Below are 5,414 nucleotides of genomic sequence, written 5' to 3'. Positions count from 1 at the left end.
CACGAACCGCAGTCGACTACATGGGAGTCCAGCAACATAGCCATTACGCTAACTGCTGGTTCCCTGGAGTTTTTGGAAATCTCATCAGTTGGAACAGACTGCTCATCTTTCTTGCTATAGATAACACTCTTGGTACCAAAATACCTTTGGGTATTATTTTTTGTCCTTACTATTCTTTGCAGAGCAGCCAGTAGCTCAACCATAGCCACCATTGCCTCCAGGCTTCCAGAAGACAAAGGGTGGTGGGAAAGTGGGCAAAGAGGTAGGAATGCTGAGACTCTAGGTAACATTGTCAAGAAACACACTGATTAAAAACGGTCCTTTATTTCTTTAAGGAATTTAAATATACTTGGTGTAAGTTCATATTGAGATTGCCCTGGTAGTGCTTTTTTTTTTTTTTCTAAGTAAACTTATCTACCAACTGGTGATTGTTGGGCTTTCCTTTGTACTTTTAATTTTACTCATAAAATTTTAATTTACCAAATGAAATTTAAGGATTTTTCTCCCTGTAGCTTTCTGTCTTCCTCTATCAGCCTTGGAAATTCCATCCCAAGATTTGGTATCATATTTAAAATTGTAAATCATATCTGGAGTTACTCAAGACCTGGATTCCTCATTTCAAGGTCTAAGGTGTTATTTTTCAAATCAGTTGCATTGCTCTGCATTTTTCTCCAGCCCCATATTTATGTCAGGGACCCTGACTCCTCTTCTACACTTATCTATATCCTTGTAAGTTAGTCTATATAATCTCAAAACCAACAATTAGATTTCTTTTTGGGAAACTGAGACAACCAGAGTTTCCGATACCACATAAGGCAATGAGAAGAGAAAAATTCAGTACTTACACAGTTTTCCTGGGTTTATCTTGAACTGTATGAGGACCTATTTTTCTTTTGGTTTAGAGAAATTTTTTGCTATAGGGCATGTGCACTTATGAGAGAGACAGAAAGAGACAGAGAAACAGAAAGCAAGAAATTACCCCCTCCTGGGAATAGCCATGCTGCAATCCTTTTTCTTCCATTCTCCTCTTGAGATCATGAGCACACATGCACATGTGACTGGTGTGAGTTTTAAGCCACCGAGTCTGGGACTTGAACCATGGTTGACTACATGAGAGTCCAGTGATGTAATCATTACACCCTTTGCTAGTCCCAGGATCTATTTTTCTTAAGAAATCAGTGGAAAAGTACCAGATATTCCTGACTACAACATCTTTGGAAAACACTTTCTCCCACATTAGCATGTGACTGGTGTGAGTTTTAAGACACCAAGTCTGGGACTTGAACCATGGTCTACTACATGAGAGTCCAGTAATGTAAACAATACATTCTTTGCTAGTCCCAGGATCTATTTTTCTTAAGAGATTAGTGGAAAAGTACCAGATATTCCTGACTACAACATCTTTGGAAAACACTTTCTCCCACATTAGGTCTTTTAATCCCCATAATCTCCAACAAAATTGTCAATTCCTCATAACAATTTCTGATCTCTCAAATATCTCAATGTCTTCATCAGCTACATGCAGCAAGGGACATCTGCCCATAGCAAGAATTTTTTTCTAAAAGCCACTCCTAATTGGGAGGGATCTGTCACCTATAGCTATTCCTAGGGTCATAGGAAGCAAGTACCACCAATTACATGGCTTTAAAAACAGAAACCTTTTGTTCCACATATCTGGAGGATACAAGTGTAAAGTTGAGGCTTCAAGAGGGCCAGGCATCCTCTGCAACTGCGTGGACTCTATCCTTGTCTCTTGTCAGCTTCTGGTTTTGGTATTGAATCTTTAGCAATTTTTGGTTTACAGCTATCTCACTCCAGTTTCTGGTTGGTCACAAAGCATTTTTCCATTTTTATAAAGACACTTATCATATTGGGTTCCATACCACCTCAGTGACCTAATGTTAATTAGGTCTGAAATAACTGTATTTCCACAGTCCCAGGTACCAGTAGTAGGTCTTTAACATATCTTCAGGGAGCAGGGAGGGACATGACTGCATCCTCACCCTACGTCAGAAGCAGCAAAGGAGTGAAGGAGGCCATAAGAATATGTGAGAGTCAGAAGATATAGAACTGCCTTGGTCATACTCTCATTTGTGTGTGTGGTGGGTACACCTTGCAATGACTGAATCTGACACCATAAGAACCCTGAAGTTTGGAAAAATTTTCTTGTTTTATTCAAACTAAGTACTTCCATCACTACACACATTCAGTATAAGGATTATAGAAGTGCTATACACTGGGACCAGCAGTTAGTATAATGGCTATGTTGCTGGACTCCCATGTAGTCGACCGCGATTCGAGTCCTGGACCCAGTGCCATAAACTCACACCAGGTGCGTGTGCAGGCGTGCCCAAGATCCCGAGAGGAGAATGGAGGAGAAGGGATTGCAGTGTGGCCATCCCCCCTCGAGGGTGATTTCTCACTTTCTGTCTCTCTGTCTCTCTCTGTCTGTCTGGCGAGCACATGCGCCCTATAGCAAAAACCTTTCCAAAAAAAAAAAAAGGAAAGAAAAGAAAAAGAAGTGCTATACACTTATTTTTTATACAAAATCTTTTAAATCCATTGTATATTTTATACTTAAAGTACATCTCTACTGAGATTAGACATGTTTTAGATGATCAAATTAGGAAAATGTTTTTCTTAAAATTGATTGGCTAGGGGCCAGCTGATGGCCTAGTGGTAAAGGTGCCGGACTCCCACATAATTGACCCTGGTTCTTGTCCCAGACCTGGTGGCTTGAGAATCATACCAGAACATATGGTGGGTGCCCAAGATCTCAAAAGGAGAATGGAGAAGGGATTGCAGTATGGCCATCTTCTCTGTGGGGTGATTTATTATTTTCCTTTTCACTGTCTCTGTCTCTCTCCAGTGGGTGTATGTGTCCTATGACAAAAACCTTGGAGAAAAAAATGATGGGATATATGTTTAGAGCAATTTTTAGTCAACAGAAAAATTAGCAGTGGTTTGTTACTCAGCCCTATCCCACAGACCTCTGCCCTCCCTTGGCACCCTCTACAGCCCAGTGCAGTGCCAGTGCCAGTTCTCTGTAGTAAGGGACACACCACAAGGGGATGGTGTGGCAGGAGAAGATTGGCCATGACACTTCTGGAGGGCCATGAGTTGAGCAACTGATGAAGAGACATTCAGTGACCATTGCTGCTTCCATGGCTCTGGAAGTGGGCATGGGCTACTTGGGCTTCATCTTCAGTCCCACCTGGAGATCTTTGATCCCCAAGCAGGGCCATGGCACCATATTTCCCCAGCCACCCATGCCACCCCACTTGATGAAGCAGCAATAACTTCTACCTGCACAATGGCCAGCATTTTTGAGGTTCAGGCACCACTGCTACAAGTTCCCTGGATGCCCACATTCAGATCTCTCAGCAAACATCAAGGTCACATTCCCTCCCTATGCAGCCAGAAGAGGGAGAAGAGAGAGATGCCTGAGCCCCTGAGAAGTTAGTGCAGCTGCTTTCTGACCATGGGCATTCCAGATACCACAGCCACCACAGATACATCAGACACCACAGCCCACCCCACAACTCATGCCACCACAGCCCGTCCTCACATGAGCCCTCAGTACTGCAAACTTCTATTCATTCATTTCCCAGGAACAGGGTCTTCATGGTGCAAAAATGGACTGTGATATCACCTAACTTCAATTTAATGTCACAATGTGTAACCGCTAAATGAAAAGAAAATTTCAGAAGGAGACAGCCCAAAAGAAAATTAGAAGCCACCTAGTTTTTGTACAGAATTGTAGGAGCAATCACATTGGCTGCTAAAAACAATCCATACTACAAGACAGTGGACAAAGCTGGCTGAGATCAGTCTGCCACTGTCTCTCTGAATTATCATTTCATCCCAGCATCGCTTTACTGTCGGACCCACCAACAGCGAACAGTTCCTGAGTTTGGGGGTGAGGATTAAAGAAAGACAAGAAGACAGGATAGAAACAGGAGGACTGACAGTCAATACTGGTCAGCCCCGAATGTACTTTATTGCTAGTATTTATACACACTCCAGAGACTTCTGTGATGTAAGATTTTATGTCCTTACTGAATTTATCAGGTTGTTATAACAATACATTGGAACATTCAGTTCAAACCAATCCCAAGACATTCTACTCATAACAGTCCAGCCACCCAATGCCATGTCCGGATAAAGATCCTGGTCTTATTCTGGTAGTCTCATCCTGCACATTCCTCATGTCTCCTCTTTGGCTCCCCATTCTTTACCAGGTAGAACTAGACAAAGGTTCATCAGGAGGATTGATCCTCAGTGTAAAAGCAAATTAAAGAGGAGGCTTTTAGGAAAAGATGGACTGGGACTGCCTTGTGTTAGTGACACCATTGGACTGCTCTCTTCTGGGAATGCCAGGCCTCTCCCAACCATGTGGAGTGCTATCTTCTTGCTCTAGTGGAGCCTGGACTTCAGAGAGCCTGTTCAGGTAAGGCCATTGTCATCTGAGCCTGAGCCTGTCACCTCACAGCCCAGACATGCCTTCACTCAGGAAGACAGATTGCCCAGAGCAATCATGGTCTCCTTGTCTACACACTTCATATTTTTTAGAAAAGAATTATTTATTTAATTTTATTTATGATCATCATCATTATTTTAATTCACCAGGGAGCAACAGAGAGAGCATGGGAAAGTGAGAAAGCAAACCTCCAGATTCATGACTAAAACCATGGGAGAGTCCCACACGTCAATCATCATACCACCTGTTGACCTCTACACATCCCATCTTAATCACTACCCCACAGCAACTACCATGGGGATTAAGCCTGTCACCTGCACTGTTGTGCAACTAGCAAGGTCTCTGGGACTTCCCAAGACCACTTTGTGCACATGGTAACCACAGTACAACAGGTGAACACCAGCTACTAATAAGAACTATACCACAGAACAGAACTTGTATGGCTTCATTCCCATCGTGACCCATAGCCTGGTGCTCAATGCAGCAGTGGGTCTTTCATACTTGGGCAACTCAGGTGTCAAAGGTGGTGTCCTTGCCTGCAAAGCACCTGGACCCACCTAGTCAAAGCAGCTGGAGCCTAAGCAGATCAAGATGAAAGACTAGGAGAGTGTCATTCTCTCACTGGCATGGACCCACCACAAGCCACTAGGAGGGGAAGGGATCCCAAACTAGCTCCAGGAAAGCTTTGTTCACATCAGACTCAGACTTTTTGGTGTTGAATAAAGATGTCACTGCTCACTCACCTCACAGATATTTAAGCACATCTTCTCTTTTTGGGAAAAAGTGACTTCAAGTGACTCTTTAAGTCACTTTTAAACAAAATCCACAGTCAACAAACTTGGTTTCCAAGAATATAGTTCACAGGGTTTATAGCTTTCTTAGAAACAAATGAAAAGTGAAAGGATATAAATAAAAGTAGATAGTACAATATTCC

At 42.7% G+C, this 5,414-nt stretch overlaps 1 pseudogene; it reads right to left on the bottom strand.

Moving 5' to 3' along the window:
- LOC102477053 (28S ribosomal protein S31, mitochondrial-like) overlaps window positions 1–3,245 on the bottom strand; it is a 4,203-nt pseudogene extending 958 nt beyond the window's left edge.
- Window positions 3,246–5,414: the final 2,169 nt, after the last annotated feature.

The sequence above is a fragment of the Tupaia chinensis genome, unplaced genomic scaffold, assembly GCF_000334495.1.
Source record: "Tupaia chinensis unplaced genomic scaffold, TupChi_1.0 Scaffold148019_1, whole genome shotgun sequence".
In the NCBI taxonomy this organism is placed as follows: domain Eukaryota; kingdom Metazoa; phylum Chordata; class Mammalia; order Scandentia; family Tupaiidae; genus Tupaia; species Tupaia belangeri.
The sequence above is the reverse complement of the archived record's forward strand: the minus strand, read 5'-3'. Positions and strand labels throughout refer to the sequence as shown.